The 23355-nt window shown below is 46.9% G+C and overlaps 2 long non-coding RNA genes across 5 annotated transcripts; one reads left to right on the top strand and one right to left on the bottom strand.

Moving 5' to 3' along the window:
* Positions 1 to 10817: 10817 nt before the first annotated feature.
* LOC108348829 (uncharacterized) lies at positions 10818 to 23030 on the top strand. Its single transcript, XR_005496188.2, has 5 exons — positions 10818 to 10979; positions 11209 to 11580; positions 12200 to 12275; positions 22007 to 22231; positions 22378 to 23030. It is a non-coding gene; the product is annotated as an uncharacterized LOC108348829 (long non-coding RNA).
* Positions 16796 to 22850, bottom strand: LOC102548467 (uncharacterized). Of its 4 annotated transcripts, none has more exons than XR_005496185.1 (3): positions 22756 to 22849; positions 21850 to 21961; positions 16796 to 19421 (listed from the first exon to the last, which is right to left on the bottom strand). It is a non-coding gene; the product is annotated as an uncharacterized LOC102548467 (long non-coding RNA). The 4 variants fall into 4 exon arrangements; XR_005496187.1 differs by lacking the exon at positions 16796 to 19421 and adding an exon at positions 19428 to 19754; XR_361538.5 differs by lacking the exon at positions 21850 to 21961 and having other exon boundaries at positions 22756 to 22850.
* Positions 23031 to 23355: the final 325 nt, after the last annotated feature.

The raw sequence follows: 23355 nt of genomic DNA, 5'->3' as shown, positions 1-23355 counted from the left end.
GCTGTCCCATGGCTGAGCCAAGCCCCACCACTCTAGGGATTGATGTGACGGGAAATATGTATCTCCACGAGCACGTGACGAGGCTTGGCGAAAGTAGGGAAGCGGGATGATATAGCCAGAGGGGGGCCATGTGAACCAGCAACCAGGGCAGCATGTCCACTGCTTGACGCCTCAGTCAGACTGTGGTGTGGCTGACAGGGTAATGGACTATCAACCTGCCAGCTCATGGCTAGTTAGGGACACTTTATTCAGTTATTGACTTCCTTTGTAAATTACCAATCTTTTCTTCTATGGCCATCATGGAGCCATTGCTTAGGCAATAATAATACACTAATGCGGCTTGTGCGCAGGCCCATCTGTACCTGTGGTGGTGGGTTCTTGGCAAGACAGGTAACTGGAAATGAAGGCCCATTCATACAGCTGTGGCTGAAGGTGAGGCTATCCTGGGACGGAGCAGCCTGCTCTGCCATTTTGTTAGCATCTAGATATTGCTTCAAAAGGCTGTGCATTCTTGTATTGTGTATCCATGCGTGTTCTGGCACATTCAGCAGTGACTGTATGTGTGGAACACATATATGTGGAGGTCAGAGGTGGACTTTAGGGTAAATTCATCTATCCTCCTCACTTCATTTTTTGAGACAGAGTTTCTCAGTGAGTTTACCATTTCTGCTTGGCTCAATGGATACTAAGTTTTGGAAATCTACCAGTCTGTGTCCCCCAGCACTGAAGTTAAAGTCACACAGTGTTACAGGGGTACTGGGGATCTGAACTCAGGTCCTCAGGGTTGTACAACAGGCACTTTACCCACTGACCTGTCTCATCTCATTAACACACTTCCAGTGCAGTTTCACACCTACAATTTTCTTACCTTTTTCTTTTTTAAATTTCTGCAATGCTTAGGGATAAACCCAGTGTGGCATGTAAAACAAAACTTACCTGTGAGCTAAGGCTTTCTGTAATGAGCACAGATGCAATTTTAAGTAGGCAAAAGGAAGTGGGCATAAGCACATCTAACAGATTATGATGGTGTGACTAACAAAACCTTAACACAAGCTAGTAACTTGTGAGTGTGTGTGTGTGTGTGTGTGTGTGTGTGTGTGTATGTGTACATGTGCATGTAGGGGTTATATGTATGTTTATATAGATGTCACAGGTCTACTTTGGAACTTATTCCTGAAGAACTGTCTACCCTATTATTATTTATTATTTGATGATCTCATTTATTCGTATAATCGGGTTTGATAGTCTCTTTCCATTATCCTCTCTTATCCCTCCCCACTCACACACCACCAACTTCCTTTCCCAGAGACCCCTCTGATACTTTGGTATGCTTGTATTCTCTGACCCACTAGGTTTAATTCTGTGCTTGCATGGGGTGTCTGGTGGAGGGAAAGCATGTGTCCTTTATCAGTAGAATAATGCAGCAATAGAAAGTAACACATAAGGTGCTGGTGAGGGCCCTTCTAAGACTTGGCCCTAAATGGAATCCAGAATACGTGAAAGCTGTTCAACAACAACACTGAAGAATGCTCAACTAAGGAATCCTAGCATTGTGTGCAATAAAACGATCCTACAACGTGGGTTTGCTAACTGGGTGTGTGTTCAGCAGCTTCAGGTCCAAAGACGTGAACCTGTTCTTACGCAGTAAACTTGATACCTTAAGGTGGGTATTGGGATAATTCTGGAACTCAGAGACATAATCCTAACCACTTTTCTTGGTTGTTTTACTGCATCTGAAATGGGGGTGGGGAACGAACTATTTATTTTTTCTTTATGAAGATCTTGACCATCATTCCAGTCGGGTTTGACTTTTTATAGAGAATGCATCTTCCGGCAAAGCTATAATTAGCCAGATGGCCTTACCACCCCACTCCCTGGCAGTGGACTCACCAGCTGTGGCACCCCAGTAGATGCAGGCAATGTCTTGTGGACCTTAGAGGATGCCCTGGGTGTAAAGAATATTTTGAATTTTGATGTGAGAATAATTTGATATAGACCTGAAAATCTAGAAGTGTTCTCCATCAAGTATGATGTTTAGATATGCAAAACACTCATGTGAGAGGCAATTAGGGTAGAGCTTCTCATCCATATGAGATTTGGGTTTCTTTCGGAGCCACATACTGTGCTATAGAAAGCATTCCAGTCAACGGCCCGGATGTCACACTATGCAATTATCTAACTATGATGAAATGACATCAAATAATTATTAGCAAATGGCCACTTATGAGATCTTGAAAAGCTGCCTCTGTCTTTAGTTCTCAGATATCTGCATGGTTACATCATCGGCCTACAAGGATGCCCACGAGTTCAGGGGGTGTGGTGTCATTGCTCTCGTGATGGACTTTATACATGCACCCTTGAAGTCACTGCCCCAGTCAGCATGGTGAACTTCAGCCACCGCGTTCACTCACCCAGCTGCCTCACTGTGACTACTTTATTCCTCCTCATCTTTCTCCATGAGTCCATGTGCTCCTGTTTTCCTGATGGGACCATGCTGTCTGCACTTTTGTTCCCATAGGACAGTATAACTATTCTGAGATCTATCCACGGTGCTGTATGGCCACTCCATCCTTTCACCGAATAGTCCTTGGTTCACTTGAGTATATTTCTGCTCCAATTTTGGCAGACATCTCATGGTTTCCAACTTATCTTTCCCAACTTCTTTTAGTCATTCCAAACACAGATGCTATGAGTACTTATGCTCGAATTTCACATGGGTTTTTTTTCCTTCATCTCAGTCAAGTTTCTGGACATAGAAAGGGTAGGTTACAGGGGTATGTATTTAACTTTTATTTTTTCCCTGCTTCAGATTTATTTGACAAAACAGCATGGGAGACCATTGAATTGCAGGCAACAGCTGGGAGACTGTGCTAGTTCATCTGTTGTCACTTGGCAGATATCTTTATGACGGGGCCTTCAAAAGGACCTGGGAACCTTTGGGAGCCAGAGATACAGCCAGGACCTTGTTTGAACTTCAACCCTTGGCAGTGTGGCCACAAGTGTGTTGTCATGGTTGAGTCAGACGATGACAGAAAGTCCATACAGCTTACAGGTGACACACTTTGAGCTTCTACCTCATTTGTCCTTGTATAAGGATTGCCATCCTTTGGCCTTTTATAAGGCTGGACCTCCTTTGGCCTTGTGTAAGGATGGACACCCTTTGGCCTTATGTAAGGATGGCCATCCGTTTTCCGTTTGTCACAGTGGCCTTGGCATGGGTATCACACTTTTGGAACTTGTGGCTGCGCCTTTTTCCTCTTGTACTTCTTGGGATGCATGTTTCTTGGGAACTTGGGGTTTAACCCCCCAAAGACCCACATGGTCCTTTTATGTCGCTTTTCCAAATTGATCGTGACTGGTGTGGATCTTAGATTTGGCCACGTCTGCACAGAAACCCCTGGTTTCCCTCTATTTAAATGTACATAAGCACCAATGTGTGTTCCATACCGGCTGTACTAGCTTGTACCATGGCTGGAAAACTCATGGTCATCTCCTAAGCCTGATATGTTCAGATTTGTCAGACTACCTCAAAACATTACATGTAAAGATCCTCTGCGTGTAGGATACAACTGTATGCATGAAACAATCGTATGTATGTGTGTTAGGGTTTCTATTGCTGTGCTAAGACACCATGACCATAAGCAACTTTGGGATGAAAGGGGTTTTTTTGGGTTACAATTTTCAGATCTCACTCCATCGCTTAGGGCAGGAACCTGGAGGCAGAAACGGATGCCGAGGCCATGGAGGATCACTGACTGGCTTGTTCTCAGGACTTGTTCATCCCACTTTCTTCCAGCACCCAGAACCACCCATCCAAAGGTGGCACCACACACAATTAGGCTGGACCTTTCCATATCAACCACCCATTAAGAAAATGCACCACGGGCTTGCCTACAAACCAATCTGGTGGGGGCATTTTCTCAATTGAGGTTTCCTCTTCCCAAATGACTCTGGCTTGTGTCAAATTGACATAAATGGCCATTGCAATAGGAAACAACTGTACACAGAAGCACACCTGTATTCTTTGAAACGCCTGCACAAAGACACCTCTATATCGGATATAAGTGTATGTTTACAGGTGTTCTAATTTGATCTTTGATACTGTCATAAAATACTGAGCAAAAGCAACTTGGGAGAGGAAAGGGCTTATTTTTCCTTCAGGATATACATTCCAGTTATAACCCATCCATGGGGGAAGGTGCAGCAGGAAGGAAGCCCAGACAAGAGACCTTGAGACAGGCCCGCTTGGTGTTGCAGAATCACACTTAATCAGGGACTCGCTCACAGCTCAGGACGTAGCAGAGTAGGAACCATAGAGGAAAACTATTGATAACTTTCTCACAGGTTCACTCCTAGGTAGACTTCCTATATAGCCAAGAGCTAGCCCAATGTGAGCAGCCCTCCCCCCCACATCAATTCACAATCAAGACAATCCCCCAAGAGAAATCTGTTCTGAGTAATCCCTCGGTCAAGACTCTCTTCTCCGGCGACTCTAGGCCATGTCAAACGGAGAGTTAAGGCCAAACAGGACATGGGAAATAACCATGTGGAAAGAAGATAGCTAGGCCTCTGGTATAATATTGAACACATGACAAGGGAGGACATTCCCATTTTGATCCTGATTTCAGTTGGAAGCTTTGATCAACTGCCCTCCTCGCTGGCTGTGGGTGTCAAGAATAGGTGTTGGATGCCAACTCTCTGAACCTATTGGAATAATCATGTACTTTTCTCTTCCTCAGGTTTGTGAATTGATTTTTCCAATGTTAAATCTTACATTCTAAAATCTCACTTCCCTATTGATCTTCATGATGCTGCTATTGCTAGGCTGAGTAGTCCTAGGCCATGAAAGTTTTAGCTCATAGCTTTATGTAACGTCTATCATTTGGAAACCACAAACTTGTCCAAAGAAATAATTGGGGATATATTCTATCTTCTTCCTCTTGTTGGAATTGTGTTCATAGAAGCAACTGATTTTTTTCCTTAAAATTTTATTTAGAAATCACCAGTGAAGCCTTAGAGTATTGGGAACATTTAAGCATACATCTTATGTTAACAACCTATTGGGTTTCTTTCTGATTGAGTTTAGGAGTGGATGCCCTTCACAGAACTGTCCATCAGCTGATTGTGGAGGGCGTCAAATTTATTGGCACAAAGTTCACAATATTTTCTTTCTTCAATATCTGCAAAATCATTAGTGATGTCATCTCTCTCATTGCTGATATTGATAAATTGTCTTCCCTTTTTATTGATTATTCTGTCTAGAGATTTATCAATTTTATTGATCTTTTCAAAAAACCTGTTTTGGATTTCAATGATTTTCTTCTATTGTATTTCTGTTTTCCACCCCATTGATGTTCTCTCTAATCTTTCCTATTTCATCTCTTCTGTTTATTTGGTTTGAACTTTCCCGTCTTCCTCTTCCTTTCTTCAGGTAGGAGGTCAACACTCATTCTTTGAGTGTCTGTATTTAGTTCTGCTACTGCAGCCTGAACATAGTTTCCATGGGACAGAGTGAATTCTTATATATTGTATTTTATTGTTCTTTGTTTGCCTGACTGTTTCATTCTTGTTTTGTTTTAAGAACATGGTGTCTGGTTTACAAATACCTCACGGTTGCTCAGACTCCTTCTTACTGATGCTTAATTCAGATCACACTCTCTGGCGCTTCATGGTCGCCTATGTCTCCACAAATGCTCTGTATGTATTCACATTCTTATGATTGGGCTTGAGTTAAGCTCCCAGAAACACATTGGGCAGCTCACAACTGTTGTTTCAGAGGAGTCATACCCTCTTTTGACCTTCTAGAGCATCCGCACATGCGAAGGCAGAGAGAGAGAGAGAGACAGAGAGAGAGACAGAGAGAGAGAGAGAGAGAGAGAGAGAGAGAGAGAGAGAGAGAGAGAGAAGAGAGAGAACATTTACTTAGGAAAAAGAAGATGCATTGTGTTGGTGATGGTACAAAATTCTATTAATCTGGTGTGGCCAGTTCACACCAGTGCCCATCCAGCCTGCTTAGGGCTGAATTTTCTACATACTACACGGTATCGACCAAGTTTACTTCTAGAACGTCTATTTTCCCTTCGTGCATTTTGAAATGATATTATTAAGTGTCCAATGCTTAGAATTTGTCGTCTTTCTGTTTAGTCGTGGCACTTTCATCATGAAGCATCTCTTTGACTCTCATTCTTTTTTCTCTGAAATGCCCTTCTGTGTCCTATACCACATCAGCTCTTCTGATAAGCATTGGGAAACTGTGACATGTTCAATCTTTGTTCTATTACCATCTATTGCACTTAAAATACAGTGCCTATGTCTGCATGTGCTATGGGCAAGCATATCAATTCTTGATTACTCATCCAGCATAATGGTCTGTCTTTCCTTCCTGTGTAATTCTGATGTTGATGGACACTCTCTCCTCTGGCTGCTTCTTTTCCCCAATTCCTTTCTCTTTGCTCATGCTTTGCCTATGTTTTTGAATCCTGATAGCATCATTTTATGATGTCACACGTGGAGTACGGCAAACATGCTAAACTCTTTGCTTAGCTATTGCAATCTTCAGGTCATGTTCTATCATGTATGTGTGTGATGCCTAGCATAAGGCTTTCCAAGATGCCACTGGGAGCTGAGTGTATAGCATGTTAATAAACACAGGAAGCAACATCTTGAGACAGACAGACAATGTGGGATACTTCTTCAACATGCATGAGGTCCTGAGTCCCATACAGCATCAAAACAAAATGCATAAACAGGGTGTGGCTGGTCTTAGAATTGCTAATCTGCAAACCTTAGTATCAGAAGTTTTTTTTTTTTAATTGAAGGCTGAACCTTGAAGATAATGGGAGTGCCAGATGGATTCCTTCAATGTTTGAAGCCTTGGTTACTCATATTAACCCATACACAGGGGACCTGTAATGAACCACTCAACGTAGTAAACTATTTAGAAGATGCTGAGCACCACATAAATTCCAAGTAACAGCATGATCAATTCCATCTATCCGATATAAAGCCACGAACATCTTGGCCAATGCAGGGCACAGGACCCGATGCCTTTGTTGGTGGATGTGTCTGCACATCAATTTCTGGAGGCCTTTGTGCATGTCGTTAAACGCTTTAGATGTGGCTCTCAGCCTGTAGCTTCTAGCTGCCTTCTTTCAGTGCGGTGATGATAAACTCTAATATTCCTGAAGTAGACTTAGTCTGTGGGTGCCTCACATGGACCCTGCCAAGTACTCATCATTATCATTAGTACTCAGTACTATCATCTCGCCCTTCATCTGCCACCAGCTTTGACCTGCAAAGTTGAGATCTTACCTCCAAAATGAGCCTCACTTATGGTCCCTTAACTCCCCATCTTCCCTCTCCTTGTATAGAGCTATTTCCACACCACTCCTGTTGTCAGGTCTTCCTCTTCCCTATGGGTCGCAGAGGGCAGTGGGAGTGAGGGATGACCGACTGTGAGGACATGTGTCTGCCTGGTCCAACAGCCAATACTGTAAAAAGACATCAGTTGATGAAGGTTATGTTGAGGATAATGCTATGGGCACCTCAGGACTCCAGCAGAAATACCCTGGGGCTTAGCATGGACCAGAAGAAGCACCACTCTGCAATTACTGCTAATCTCTTCTCTGGCAGTAAGTTCTTTGTATCACTCTGTCTTCTGTAGCAGCTGTTGTTCATGCAGAGGGCTGAAAGGCTACATTCTCCTTCAGCTGCCCTGAGAACCTACAGAGAATGGATTTGTCTCAGGGTACAAGGGAAAGCAGAACACAGTTAGCACAGGGGCCTACCCTGAGGAGCCTACAAGACCTCAACACAAAGGCAATGTCACTGAACTGGCCTCCAGCAGCAGGGCTTCCTCCCACCTTAATGACTGAGAAAAGTATGCAGACGCTGAGATTCCATTGTTGACTTGTAATCTATCCCTTATGTTCGAACATGGGACCAGTGCAGAAGAGATGAGGAGGATGTGTGGCTGAGTCAGCATGTGCAAGAGGAGAGGGAGCATGTGCAAGGAGAGAGTGAGCATGTGCAAGAGGAGAGTGAGCATGTGCAAGAGGAGAGTGAGCATGTGCAAGAAGAGAGTGAGCCTGTGCAAGAGGAGAGTGAGCCTGTGCAAGAGGAGAGTGAGCATGTGCAAGGAGAGAGTGAGCATGTGCAAGAGGAGAGTGAGCATGTGCAAGAGGAGAGTGAGCATGTGCAAGAGGAGAGTGAGCATGTGCAAGGAGAGAGTGAGCATGTGCAAGGAGAGAGTGAGCATGTGCAAGGAGAGAGTGAGCATGTGCAAGGAGAGAGGGAGCATGTGCAAGAGGAGAGGGAGCATGTGCAAGAGGAGAGTGAGCATGTGCAAGGAGAGAGTGAGCATGTGCAAGGAGAGAGTGAGCATGTGCAAGAGGAGAGTGAGCATGTGCAAGGAGAGAGTGAGCATGTGCAAGAGGAGAGTGAGCATGTGCAAGGAGAGAGGGAGCATGTGCAAGAGGAGAGTGAGCATGTGCAAGAGGAGAGTGAGCATGTGCAAGAGGAGAGTGAGCATGTGCAAGGAGAGAGTGAGCATGTGCAAGGATTGAAATATTGTTGGAGAAACACTGACCTTATGCACAGCCATTTTGCTGTAGCCTTCTCTACCACACAGCCATAAAGGTACAGAAAAGGAGAGTCCTTAAGGAAAAGAAGGCAACAGATGGGTAGAGAGAGACACTGACGGTGCCTGTGTGGAGACAAGTAGCACCACAGAAACCTGCAAACAGTTAGGGAATGTGAACAAGTGATCTGAGTTTCTGGATGAAAGAATATACAGAGGACGGCTAAGGCAGGAAGCCCCCAAGGTCTTGGGGCAAATGACCTCGACGCCTTCCAGTATTTCCCATTGTAAGGATGTCGGGGCCCAGCTCTGGTCTGCCATTGAGAGCCAGGGTGCTCAGACTGCCAGAGCTCTGTCCTGTGTGGGCTTTCCTGGAACAACTGTTGCTGGGAGTCACAGTGAGGGCCGACTCGGGGGGTACCATGAGCGTCTCCTGTTTCCATGTTGCCCCTCCTGGCTTCTGTTCCACAATCTCCTGGCCCCTGGTTCATTTTGTTTTGCTTGTGTCTATTTATCCTACCAATTCTCTCAGTCGGAAAGGTCAATCTTAGATAACTAAAGTAAAACACACCTGCACACGGCACAGTTGAGGTGAATGGCTACTGCAGGGAGGCTCTGCAGGTGACTGACAGGTCCCTGTGAAATCCCAGGGTCCTTAGCTCTGAAAGCAGTTGCCATTCATGGATGCAAGGTTAAAACCCACCAGGCCCGCAGCCTTGGAACAAGGAGGAGATAGGTTCCTTCTGAACATTCAAGTTGTTCTGGCTGTGTCTGATTTCCTCATTCCTGAACCACAGTGCACACTAGATCTGTCTAGTATGGCTGGTGGCAGCTCTTCCTAACAAGGTCTTTGCATCTTGCCCTTGCCTGTGGCTTCCACGTAGATCAGCTTGGTGTTAATAGTTTGATTTAAAAAATACAGCCAAACAGTGGTTGTTCTTCTTGTACAAATGCTTCTACCACACACTAACTTAGACTAACACACGAACAGTCCATAAAGACCCAGAACTGACGGCAGTCAAAAGCCCTGTGCTATCACCAGAGAGAGAGCACTGACTTGGGATGAGACTGTAGGGAGGAGATGGCCATATTCATAGCAGAATGTTTTCCAGAGAGAGATCAGACATTCTGAACATTGAGCTCCTGCCTTTGACAACACGCTGAGTGAGGCATAGGATCTGTAGTTCTGGCCATCTTGCCTGGGTGGTGGACACGTGTGAAAGAGGATATGTGCATGAGCGTGTGCAGATCTACACACATCTAAATGGTTTTGTGTGTACGTCTAGACTGCCCAAGCCCCCCTGGGCCTGCCTCTGACTAGCCCATAGTAAAAGACCTTCACAACCCCTGATGGACATGTGACACTTCCCGGTTCTGCAGGGGACACAGAAGGGTGTGCCTGGCCGTGCTCGATCTTCTCAGCTTTCTGACAGCTTGTAGGGTGGGCATGGTTAACAAGCCCCACAGCTGGCGGATCTGTGCAGACATAATTGCGCTGGATGGTGGGGGAGCTCGGGAACCAAGGAAGAAATAAAATAGATAACAAGCGAGGAAGGAAAGCAGCACTGTAAACAGGCAGCACATTTTCCCCTCCGCAGAGCGAGCTCTGTGGCTGGAGGCGGTGTCTGTGTGCAGCCTGACTCCTAATCCATTTCGCAAACAGCTTCCAGATGCTTCCAGCCCCAACCTACTTGGGAATTCCTGCCCTTCACAGATGCCTCTCCATGAGGGGGTCTGTCTATAAGTAAAACGGGGTGGATTTTACTAATCATTCATTTCCAATCTTCCTGACGGGGACTTTTATTAATAAACTCATTTCATCTGTCTCTTTGATTAGGAAGGGTTTAATCGCTTAATCATGCGAAGGAGCAGAGAGCAAGGCCAGACTGGGGTTCAGGGTGCTCTGGTGTGTGTGTGTGTGTGTGTGTGTGTGTGTGTGTGTGTGTGTGTGTGTTGACATGCTGTAGTGAAAGGAAATTCTTTAAATAACTGCAGTTGAGAATGGACAACAGAGGAGCTGAAGAACTTGCCCAGAGCAAAGAAACCCCAGGCTGCTCTGCCTAGACCCAGAAGCTCAGGGATTGGATAGTCTGGGCTTGCAGGTTGGAGCACACATTCATGGATCCTCTGGCTGCAGGGACAGCCTCTGCTGTTTTGTGTCCCAGAGGCCCAACACAAAATAGAGAAATCTCATTCTACCATTGCTCTGGGGTAGCAAGGAATGATGGAGCCGACCTTCTCTGCCTTCCATGGTTCTCTTTTCTCTTAATTTCACAACGGTCCTCTTATTTGTACAGATCAGATGGCAGCTGGTGAAACTGGAAGAGAGATAGGAAGCAGTGGTGTGCAGTTGACCCACTGCAAACCTGAGAGCCTCGCCATCACTCCTCTGCCCTCCCAGGTGAACCGCAGTTTCCCTCAGACATGCTTTCCTTCTCTACTCGGTGCCCAGACACAAACATCCTGCTCACTCTCAGTGATTAGCGCAGCCTCCTAATTCCACAATTAAACACAAGTGCCTCCTGCTATCCCCTTGCACCTGGGAAGTAGGGCTCTCTACTGTCAACCTCTCCTCAGTCCTGAAGGAGAGGCCTAGAAGCTCTGTTCTCACCCTTTTCTCTCTCCTCCAGGCTTCTCCCTCTCCTCCAGGGACTCCAGCTCAGTCCCTCTGAGCTTCCCTTCCTGCCTATACCTCCAGGAGACTCCCTCCCTCCCAACCAGTTAGGGCGGAGGAAAGAGTTTTGGATCATTGCTCAAGTCTTTCTGCATCCCAAAGGAGATGGACCCAACAGAAACCATAGGCCTCCTCTTCCTGTGGCCCCTTGTTTCCCTCCATGCCAGAGGAGGCAGCTGTAACACAGGCCTTGGATCTGCTCTTCTTGTGTCCGGTCATACCCACGACAGCCAGAGATGGTGACCTACAAGTGGCTGGACCTCAATCTGTCACATGCCCTACTGCCATGCTGTGGCTGTCAGCAACTCACCTGTCTGTGGACCATCAGGTAAACCTCGCACTTCTGGGAGCACTGAGGTAGGTAGATCACTTTACCACTGATGCCCCTCTGACCCCCGAAGGCCCCCAGTGGGCAGAAGAAAGGCGTGTCTACAACTCTCTCTTCTCCCAGGCTGTCTCCATATGTATCATAGCGCAGTGCTTCTGACCCTCATTGATAGTGTTTCTTAGCTACAGAGCCTCGGTTCAGAGCTTGGTGACTTTTAAGTAAGTCCACAGGGGATCCATTTGACAACTTGTATCCCACAGAGGTTAACTGACTGCCAAAGACTCATATCCAGAAGAGGCAAAACCAAGAAGCACTCAGGCTTTTAAAGGAAAAAGCCTCAGTTGTGTGCTATATCCAGGCCTGGGATCCTTGCTGGCTGTCTAGCTAACAGTGAATCCTTCATGTACTGTAGAAGGCTCCTTGTCTTTGCCAAAAGTGCTCTGCCTGGTGTGATTCATGGGGATAAATCCCTGCTATCTGCACGTACTAGTTAATTAAAATCACTGCTAAATCGAACCCAGAACCTTGGCAAGCAACTACGTAAGGAGTAGCTACATGGTAGGAGGCCACAATGGAGCTGGCCGGGTGTGGACTCAATGACTGGTGTCCTTTCTCGAAGGGAAAGATGTGGACGCAATACCAACTATGAAGGACCTGCAGACACACACGGGAGGAAAAGCTGTACGGAGAAGGAGGTAGGTAGCCTTCTGTGATAAGCAAAGGTCCTAGGATCCTCCCGATACTAGCAGCCTCCTTCCCTGGAGTTCTCTGCTGGAGCAGGGCCTGGGACTCCTTCATTTACGAATTCCAGTCCATGAAAGAACACATTCCTAACAATACTAAGCCATGTAGCCTGTGGTAACTTTCTGAAGAACTATGGAATTGAATTTATCAATGAAATTATTCCCAATAGGATAATTCTGAGGTTACTTCCTTCACAAGGCTGTGCCTCCTCACCTATAAACTAAGTCTCCCATAGTGAAGTCCCAAACGCTAATCAGAATTCTTGAAACCGGCACTGTTGGGAAAATAAAATAAAATACTTCTATCTGGGGCTTGGAAGTCAACTTGGTTGGTCAAATGCCTCCCACAAAAGCACCAGGACCCAAGTCTTTGCCCCCGGCACTCTCCTGAAAAGCTGGGTGTGGCTGCATTTGCCTGCAATCCAAATGCTGGACAGGTAGAGATGGGTGGCTCTAAGGAGGTTTCCAGGATAGCCAGCCTAGCTACATCAGTGAACTGCAGGGTCAGTAGAAGGCCATGCCTCAGAGATTAGGTGGCATGTAGCTGACAAAAGCCGTTAGCATTCACCTGTGACCTCCACACATGCATCAATGTGCATCTTCATCTTCATGTGTAGATGCACACGTACACACAAGCCCACATTCATATGTACTTATGTCTGGCCAGTGGCTGAGACAAGTGAGGGAGGAAATGGAGGTTCCCAGTGTGAGCAGGACAGCTCTGTTCCTCCTGGGGCAGAGATCGGAAGCCTAAATTGGACCGTTCTGTGGTGAGAAGTGACCCATGTTTCCATGTTAGTATTCATAGGCATTGGTGGAAAGTGTCATTCCCTCTTTATGCTGAGTGACTCAGGAACACTCCTGAGCTCTGAACAAGGGTGAGCCTGCATCACGATTGCCATGTGGTTGCTGAATTGGGCCATTTTTATGCCTTCTTTTTTGGAGGACGGGGTCACTTTTTTGAGACAGGATTTCTCTATGTGGTCCTGGCTGTTCTGGAACTCTCTTTGTAGACCAGGCTGGCCTCGAACTCACAGGAAGTTTTCTATGCCTTCTAATGGGTTCTGCTGTTCACCTCTTCTACCTGTGTGTTTTCATGAGCCCAGCGAGGTGTGTAAGAAGAAACTGGCTTGAAACGCAGGTTGCGAAGGAGAGGAGAGTCTCTGGGTGAGAGCAGCAGGCAGGGACTGGCAGGTGACCTACCTGACTCTCAGACCTACCGTCAGGGTGGGCTGCCTGATGATGCCTCATGGGGGGCTCTGGATGGACTGCATGGGAGCCTGTGGGGGAAAGGAACGGAACATGGGGGACAAGTAGAATCTTCCAGCCAGAGCTTCCCATTAACTGATGACACTCCCAGCCTGTGGTGCTTCAAAGGCAGATAAGAAAGATGGCAGAGTGCATTTTACTAGAAACTTCTGGACTCCCCTGGGGTGGGGTGGGGCAGTCTTCCTGAGAGCAGAGTCCTCTGGTGAACCAAGGAGAGATGGCCAAGTTCCTTGGCTGCCTGGGACTTGCCCTCAGAGTTTGTCACTTCTTAATGCCCCGTGGAAAAGGTTACAGATAAAAAAGAAACAAACGACCGTGGTGAAATAAAACTTTTAAAACGCCCTCAATAAAAGCGGCAGAGATGAAATAGAAAAGCGAAAGAAACACCATGAAAGCAAGAAAGCCCATGTAAGCAGCAGGCCCAGAAGGCCAGGCAGGGTCTTGGTTTCTATTAGAAGCAAACAAGGCAATAAAACACGTCCAGGCTCCCCCTGTGCTGAGCCTCATCCCCCGAACAGGGCTGAAGGCCAGGTTAGAGGTGAAGATCTTGGGAGGCAGCTGTCCCTGAAGGGGCCTTGTCTTCCATTCACCGTGGCTGGTTTCCCCATGACCGCTGGTTAATGGTGAAAAAATGTGAGGTCCCACCAGCAGCACCAAGCAGACCCCCACATTCTTGGACCTTGGACCCTTCAGAAACAAGGGCAGATGCGTGCTTAGCTCTGCTCTTTCCCTTTGAGCAATCAGAGTCCTCCACCAGTGCACTTTGATAGACAGAGGTCCTGCGGTGGCACAGCCCCAGTGCACTGAGGGCTGACTGACTGACTCCCACTCTTCTGCCTCTTACTGACCGACTTCTTTCAACTCCAGCAGGCTCTTCTTACAGTCAATTTCTTTACCTATTAATGTGGGTTTATCCAGGGCCAGAGAGATAGCTCAGTGGGTAAAAGTGCTAACCACAAACCAAAGGACTCAGGTTGGCCCCCCCAGAGCTCAGGTAAAGAGGCAGATGTAGTAGCATACGTCTGTAGTGCCAACAATCCTTCCATGAGATGGGAGACATAGACAGGAGAATGGCATGAAGCCCACGGCCCAGTAACACGGAGCACCACACTGCAGCAGCAAGAACAAGAGACACCCTGCCTCAGTGAGGTGGAAGGTCAGAGCCGACTCCTGAATTACGTCCTCTGATCTCCTCATGAACACCGGGACAAGGGACATCTGCATTCACGCATTCACACACACACACACACACACACACACACACACACACACACACACATATACACACATATATATGCAAACACATACACACATATACACACACATACACATACACACACAAACACACACACATGTGCACACACATGCACACATATACACACATATATACACACATACACACATGCACACATACATGCACACACATACACACACTCACACACACATGCACACACATGCACACACACACATGCACACACACATGCACACACACATACTACATACAGAAATAACAAATAACAGTGTACTAAATGGAGAAGGTGAGTCCAGATACCTACATCTGAAGGTTTCTGTAAGCTAAGGGGACTGTATAGTCAAGTCTCAGCTGAGGCCCCACGCTAAGCCCAGCAGAGGGAAGATATGCTGTCATAAGGTCAACAGTTGGTGTGCACAATGATTGGGATGTGGGAAAGAAGAGGGAGAGAAAACTTTCAGAACAACAAAAAAAGATGGCTGAAGTTGCCTTCAGGGTTGCAGAACTTCTGAACTTCTCTAAGCCCCAATTTCCACCCAGTAAGGAGGCTACCAAGGTAACTCCTGGCGCTGTAGCAAGATAAAGTCAGAGCACAGCCCTGTCCTGCATCACCGCCTGAGCTTCTGAGTACTGCTGGAGAGCATTTTCTGGAAGAGGTGGCCTGCATCGTTGGAAAGCTCGGAACTTAACAGATGTTCATCACTTCTTTTGTTTCGGTTTTAATATTGAGCTCCACAGAGGAAATTCCTCATGGAATCTTGGAGTTGCAGCTTTGATGCTCAAAGTGCAGAATCAAGTGCCTGAAAACTATATTTATTTGCCCAGAAGTGTATGTATGTATGTATGTGTACACGTGTGTGATAGAAGGAGAGAAAATAATTTAACTGGTCTCACATAAGTCTGTTCTTTTGAGTATATGTTTGTGTGTGTGTGTGTGTGTGTGTGTGTGTGTGTGTGTGTGTGTGTGTGTGTGTGTATGGCTGTCTACTGGTACATGTGGAAGCCAGAAGATAGCTTCAAATGTCACCCTTCAGAAATTGCCTTCCTTTCTTCTGAGGTAGGGTCTCTTACTTGTCTGGAGCTTAAGAAATAGGGTAGGCTAGCTGGCAGTTAGCCCCATGACTCACTGTTCTTGTTTCCCTAAACTGAGATCACACACACACACACACACACACACACACACACACACATAACTCACATAATGCACACATATAACACACACATAACAGATACATACATACACACATACATACACATACACAACACAGACATAACATATACATACATACTCATATACACACATACACATACATACACACATAACACATGTACACACACATACATACACACACATACACATGCATGCACGCATACACACACACACACACACATATACACACTTACATACAGAGACAGAGAGACAGAGGAACCGAGAGGGGGGAGGGGGAGCACATTCATGCACATGCCTTCCAGTCTATGATTCTAATTGTATGTTTATGGATTATTCCTTAAAGACAAGAACACATTTTAAGGTAGCACAGCCCCCAGTTCTGCTTACACTCACCCTCTGGCTACCCCTGGGCCAGTGGCTGCACAGAAGGGGGTCTTAGATGATTCTGTGCACGGTTTATCTCTGAGTTTCCTTTTGGGTTTTAATGAGAAGATATATGTGACTATGATTTTTCTTCTGGGCCTGTGTTTTTTCCAAAACATTTTAGGATGTTTTCAGCTTTGGCTCAGATTGTGCACCCAGTCTCTGTGTATCAGTTTTTCATCGCTACAACAAGACACTTGAGATAAACAATTCGAGGAAGGAAAGTTTAAGCTCGTGTCTGCAGAGGTTTTAGTTAATGGTCATTAGGCCTCATTGCTTTGTGTCCACAGGAGTTCCAATGCCGGAGCAGAGCTGCTCACCCAATGGCAGCCAGGAATCAGAGAGATAGACATGGAGTTGTCTGATCATGACACAGGACGCTAAGTTTATTCCCTTGCCTGGGGAGTCCCACTTCCAAATAAGCCCCCAACATCTTTCCATAATGCTGCCAGATTATGAATCCATCATGATTTCATTTGTGGTCCAGGCCAGCAACTCATGGTTCGATCACTTCCCCAGGGACTGGCAGTTGTCAAACAATGTTTAACACTAGGGCCTGGGGGAGGGACGCTTATGGTGCAAGCCATATCAGTGTCTAGAGCTTTGTGTTCAAAGCCTTCTCACTGGTTTTGTTCACTAACAAATATTCCTTCTTATCTTTCTCATCTGGGATGTGTTTGGAGCTGTCGGTACAGTTTTGGGATACAGTGCTGGAGACTTACTCAAGCCCAGGGACTTCCTATATCACCAGAGAAGAATACAGAGCAGTATCGACCAAGAGAGGAATGTTGGGTGGAATCTTCTTGAAGTATCAATTCATGTATTTTCCAAGAAGTTTGGACATGCCATTCTATTGGCATGAATAAGAAATATAGGCAGAGAGAACATATGACTTGGCCTCCGGCCTTTCTATAGCCTGCCCATGTGGCTCAGATCAGTCCTCAGGAATTTTCCCAAAGCACACATTACTATCTGGCTAACCTGTGGTACCCAGTTAACAAAGATCATCTCTCAGGACATGAGCTGGGAGATATCTCACTACATTCAAAGTAAATCATTTGTTACACAACACGAAATGTCCCCCAGCTACCTGTGACTTCTTCCTGGGACTCAGCAGTTACCCCACAAGGAGAACAATTCCTTCTCCTGCCTTGCCCCTCAGTAATCGAGATGGGGCAGCCACTGTGTCTTTATGAGTCTTGCTTTCCGACTGTTTGGAATCCTGAAACCCAGGATACTGAGAGACTTAAAAATCTACTGTCATTCTTTGAAAAACTATTGATTTAACCTTCACAGGAGTTGTGGTTGCTTCGACAAGCGCAGGGCAGTGAACACTCTTACATGGAGTGGAAGGGACGTCTGGAGCTCAAGGGCTGTGGACAGCGGACATTGGGATTGGTCTGCTGCTGCTGTGTATTCAAATGCTAAGTTCTGTACCCTAAGATCTGTTTGCCACCAGAACTCTCAAAACCAGCCTGGCTGTATAAACCTTGCCCCGCAATTTAAAACTATTGGTTAAATAAATGTGGCTGTCAGTCAATTGCTGGGGAGAAGAGAGGTAGGTAGGGTTTCCATTACCAGACTCTACAGGGTCACAGGTTGGGCCCACCGGGGAGAGGGGGAAGGGGGAGAAGGGAGAGAGGGTAAGGGGGAGGAAAAGGTGAAAGAAGAAGGAGGGGACCAGTGGTCTCCATTAGACCTGATGAACCAGGAACCTGTGGCCAGGCTGATGGAGCAGCAGTGATCTAGGTGCGAGTCAAACAAGTACTTGGGGAGCATAGCTGGACAATTAACAGGTCTAGTGTATAGAAAAATATGTTAGGGGTCCTTCGCCCAACGACTGTGCTAAAACTGATTTAAACATCCTCAGGTCTCTGCCTTGGTTATTGGGGGCTTCCTCGGTCATATTAATAATTAATAATTATTAAGTAACATTTTAAAAATACCATTTGCAAGTTGGTGGTTTCTAGGGGAGGGATGCTCCGTTTTCTTTAAGGATGTGGCTCCAGGTAGGGCGACCACACTCCAGTGGATGACTCCCCATTTCCCCCCAAAGTATTCAGAGAGGACAAACTTCAGTAAAAAGAGTACATGAATTTGAGGGTTTAGGGAAGGGGGCAGTCAGGGAAGAGTAGAGGGGAGAAGCTGGGGTGCACATGATCAAGATACACTGCGTAAAATTCTCCAAGAATCAGTAACAGTGTACCTAAAGGGCTAGAGGGATGGCTCAGCTATGGATCGCATTCTATTGCAGAGAACCTGAGTGCTGTTCCCAGCACCTGCTGGGCTGTCTAACTGCAGTTCCAGGAGCTCTGATTCCTCCTCTAACCTTCCTGATTACCAGGCAGACATGTGGTGTACATACTTATGACATATTTATCCAGTTATTCACGTGTTTGTTTGTGTCTGGGAATATAAACATGAGCCTGTGAGTGTTTCTGCACACGCTCGGAGGCCTGAAGCGGGAGTTGAGGGTCCCTCCCTCCTCTTCCCTGACTATTTCTTTGAGGCAGTCTCTTCTACACCTCCAGTCTCTGCTGCCATTAAGAGTTTGGGTTACAGGTATGTGCAGGACGCCCAGCTTGTCACAAGTGTGCTCAGGTCCAAACTCTGCTCCTCCTGACGGTCCAGCAAATCCTCTTAACCTTTAAGCCACCCCCAGTGCCTGCAGCAGCATTTGTCCTGATGAACACATCTGCACTCGCCGTTGTCTGCAGCAGTCCGGACAGCGTTCTTTGCTTCTTCCGGGTGTTCAAATACTCTCTCGGCTCTGAGCCGGTTCCAGTCTTAAGTGGCTGATCAGCGAATGGAAACTTCCCACATCCAAGGTGTGTGGGCTCTGGGGGAGCTTGTGAAGAGACATGGATGTCCCATCCTCCATACAGCGGGATATTTGTACAGGGTAGTAAGCCTCTCAGTAAAGGCCTGGAGAGTTTCAAAGGGCAAGCAGCTCTTGAATTAGACAGAAGAAAAGCCAATTTGCCTGGAAGGGAGAACATTCAGCATGTGATTAATCTTTTTCTGGCAGCTTCTCTGGCAGCAGCTATGCAGGCACTAGGTAAACATGGTCTGGGTGTGACTGAAAGGATGTACCAGACACAGGGGAGAACAAGAAGAGCCTGGACAGCCCACCATGTAGCATGATAGGATAAGCTCATGGACCAGGGCAGCTGGAACCACAGGAACCTGGATATCGCCTATAATCTTCCATCAAGCTGGACTTCTGCCTTGTTCGGCTCCAGGACACCATAGCTCTCGGTCCTCAAACTTGGGCTAGGAGTTATGCCACCAGCTATCTGAAGCCTTTTATCTTGAGCTGTGAGAAATCAATATCTGAGTGTATACACTGTGGTGTTTTGTTACACAGCTTACACTGATATGGTCCCCACAAGAGAAAGACAGAAAGCATTTGAATAGCTCATTGGTACTGGGGAACAAACTGGAGACCCTCATTGGGATTTTGAGTATAATGGGATTACCATGGGGCTGGAGCCCTCAAAAGAACCCAGGCCGAATCTGAATGGTCTGGATGTGGCTGATGAGAGACTGCGAGGGAGATTGGAAGGAGGTCAAGAATGGGCAGGTTAGAGAGCCAGTGTCCTATGGCTGTCCCTGATTGAGGACAGTAAGAATCAGTAGAGACACAATGAAGTGATGTGCAAACAAAGGAACCATGTGCCCCAAGCTCTGGAAAGCCTGGATCAGTCAGCCAGGGCACCTATGAGCTCCCTGTGTCCATAGGTCTCTCTTATAGGGGAAAAGCGAACTGTACCTTCCCCCGTTCCACTTTGAGAGTGAAATTAGCTCGATGTGGAGAAGGAAGTGCCCTCTCTGAACCTGGAATAAGATGAACCTGAGATCTCTCCGCTTTCCTGCCCATCTTCACCTGCCCTGGGCCACGCCACTGGTTACTCCCCCTTCCAAAGCCCCTGCAAGTCTTAGTGCAGAGGACTCCCCCAGAACCTACATTGTCAGTGGAGCCCATGCCAACAGCCTGTGCTGATTCACATCCCAGACTGCAGTCTGCTCAGCTCCTACCTGTCCACCTATCCACTGGATCTCAGGTGTCTTCCCAGCACCAGCTCGTTTGTTTGGTTTTCTTTCATGTAGAACACCAACTACAATCCCCTTTCTGGGGCCTTTTCTTTTCTTTTTCTTTTTGTCTAGTTCTCGCCTGTTCCAGCACAGCTGCTGGCCTGACACGCAGAGTCACGTGTTTGCTGAAGCCCTCCCAGTCCTTCGGAGCCCGGAGACTTCCGCTTCCCACCCAAGCTCTCAGCTCGCAAACACTCTAACCCGCAGGCGCAAACAAGATCACTGTTGCCAGGACAAAACCCTGCAGGATGCCCCATTCAACGCACGCACATTGCCATCTTAAAATTATATACACTTATTCCTCTCAGGGGGAGAAAACCCGCTGCAATGAAATCTTTTTCTTTTTTCTTTTTTTTTAATAACCTGCACAAATCCTTTACCAACTTAGCCATGGCCTGCGACTCCTCCCCCCGCGCTTCGAGGTAAACATCACCTTTCCACACCCCTTGGCTCCCTGTGTGAATCACTTCAGTTCCTGGCTTATAATGACTCTCGTGATTGTTGGGAAAGCATTCTGTTGCTGTCGTGTGTGGAAGCATGTGGTAGGAGGAACTCTGGCATTTCCTTATTTGAAAATGAAAGCCGTCGTTCAAGTCGCCTCTGAGTAAGGCATTTTAGATGGAAGCCTTGTCCTCTTCCGTGGTCCGGAGAGAGGCCCCCGGGTGAGCTGAGTGTCTAGGAAAGCCACAAGTGCGAACGTGGGATGTCCCACCAGATGGCCCAAGCCGTCGGAGCTACCACGGAAGGAAATTCTGAACAATTAACATTGACCCATGCTGAGCAGAAATAAACGATTGTCCATTTGAGTGGGAGTTGGTGTTTTTATCCCAGTCATCAAAGAAGCAGAGTTCTGTGAGTTGGGATGCCTCCTGGGGACACCTTAGGGACATTGAGCAGAATGGGTCTGTGTGGTGTAGAGACACCTCTGCTTCTGTAATCCGAGTAGCTCAGCATCTGCCTGCCTGACCTCTTCCGTGATGTGTGTAAACACTCCGCTTGGCTTTAAATAGATCTCTGAATGGCTCTCCTTCTCACAGCGACCCAACTGAAACAGAGTGCACCAGCCCAGTCTGTAACTATGCTTCTCTAGGCTACAAACGATCCAATATCCCCCGAAGGCATTTGGGGGATGAAGAGTCCGCCCTAAAAATTACACACTGCCACCTGTTTCTCTGCGCCGCAGTCCCTCCTTCCTGAGTTGTAGGAGCATTGTCCGGAGGAGCCTTGCCCCTCCCTGCTGAATGACCAAACCCAAAGCCAACCTTTGCCTTTCCCTACCCGTCCCAAGCAGCAGGGTAGGGGCTTTTAGCGCTTACTCTGAATCTGCCTTGCTGGTGACCTGCCAGGCCCGAAGGGCAGTCTGCTTTGCTCAAGTTCTGCCTATGAGCCTCAGGCCTGAATGCTCCAAAAGCTTAGATGAGGTTGGGTCTGTGGGAGGAATAACGCGGTAATTAAAGATTTGAATTTATGCAGCTCCCTTCTTCAGCATTCAAGGCTCAGCAGGAGTTGAGATGTTGGGCATCTAGCATCTTGCATTTGGACGCGTGAGACCCAGAGGAATGGAGTTGGTAGAACACAAAGCATGCGCAGGGTGAGGGCCCCCTTATCCCTGCTTGGGATGGAAAACACCCCAGTGGTACCTGGCACTTCTGCACTCCCAAGACACAATGAGTCCTGCTGCTCCTCGGATGGGGCTGGGTAAGAACCCACTCTACTATATAAACCAAACTGCCTTTGGCTGTCTACGCCCACCCCGAGAAGCCCACACCCCTGCCTCCGTTTGTTCTCCAGGCCTGTTTTATAATCTGTATTTTCACCTCTGCTTAATGCATTCTTCCCCACAGCTGCCAGATATCCAGTGGAGACACAGTGACTGACAGGACGCTGGGACAAAACCAAGCATTAGATGGCAATTACCAACAGAGCACACTTTCCGAGCAGGGCTGTGGAGATCCTGTTCGCCTTGCTGTCCCTCTCCAAAAAACTTCCCTTTCACCATCCACCACCCTTCAAATGCTTCGCCACTCCTGCCTGCCCCACAACTGCCATTACACGCCACATCCCCACATTTGGCCAGAGCCCAGACAAGATCTACACTGGATTGATAACCTCTCTGTGTGTCCCCTGGCACCTAGGGCTGCAGTTCTGGTCCACATGGTAGCCATGGGCTGACCAGCTTTTTTCTACATGACCAGAAGCTCCCTGTGAATGTGACCACTTACCCATACCCTGAGAACCTGTCTTCATTAGGTTCTCAGTGACTGTTGTAGGTTAAACGAATCCTCGCCATGTTTCTGCCTCCTGCGGGAGGACAGATGATCTGTTTTATTTATATCCCTTTTCATTTTCCACATCTCAGATAACAGGGCCACCTCCCACCTCCCCAGACTGAAAGAAACAAGCGAGGCTGTTTTCCAAAAAACACTTTGGGTTGTAAAAGATCAGCTACAGAAAATTACTTGGCAAATAAATATTTGATAAATGTGCTTGCAAATTATTTAAAAGGCTCCTTGATGATTTGATGGAGTTGGGAGGTCTTTTCGGTTTCCGTGAGTTTGTACGTTCATTATCTGTTCCACTGAGTGGAAAACCTTGATTTAATTCGGTAGGAAGGAGGCATGCTCCTATCCCTCTCATTTTAATGAAATCAGCCAGGATCTAACAGTTTCCACGACGATCATCATCGCCATTACCTCTTGTAAAGAAATGCGTTGCAGCTCAGAATAATTTCTATTTAAAAAAAAAAAAAACAAGAAGAGGCTGTTCTAATTTTAGATTTGAGAGCAAGGTAGGCGGAGAGGGAGAGAGAACCGTCTTGCAAG

Source organism: Rattus norvegicus, chromosome 18, assembly GCF_036323735.1.
Source record: "Rattus norvegicus strain BN/NHsdMcwi chromosome 18, GRCr8, whole genome shotgun sequence".
Lineage (NCBI taxonomy): Eukaryota > Metazoa > Chordata > Mammalia > Rodentia > Muridae > Rattus > Rattus norvegicus.
This window is presented reverse-complemented; position numbering and strand designations above follow the sequence as displayed.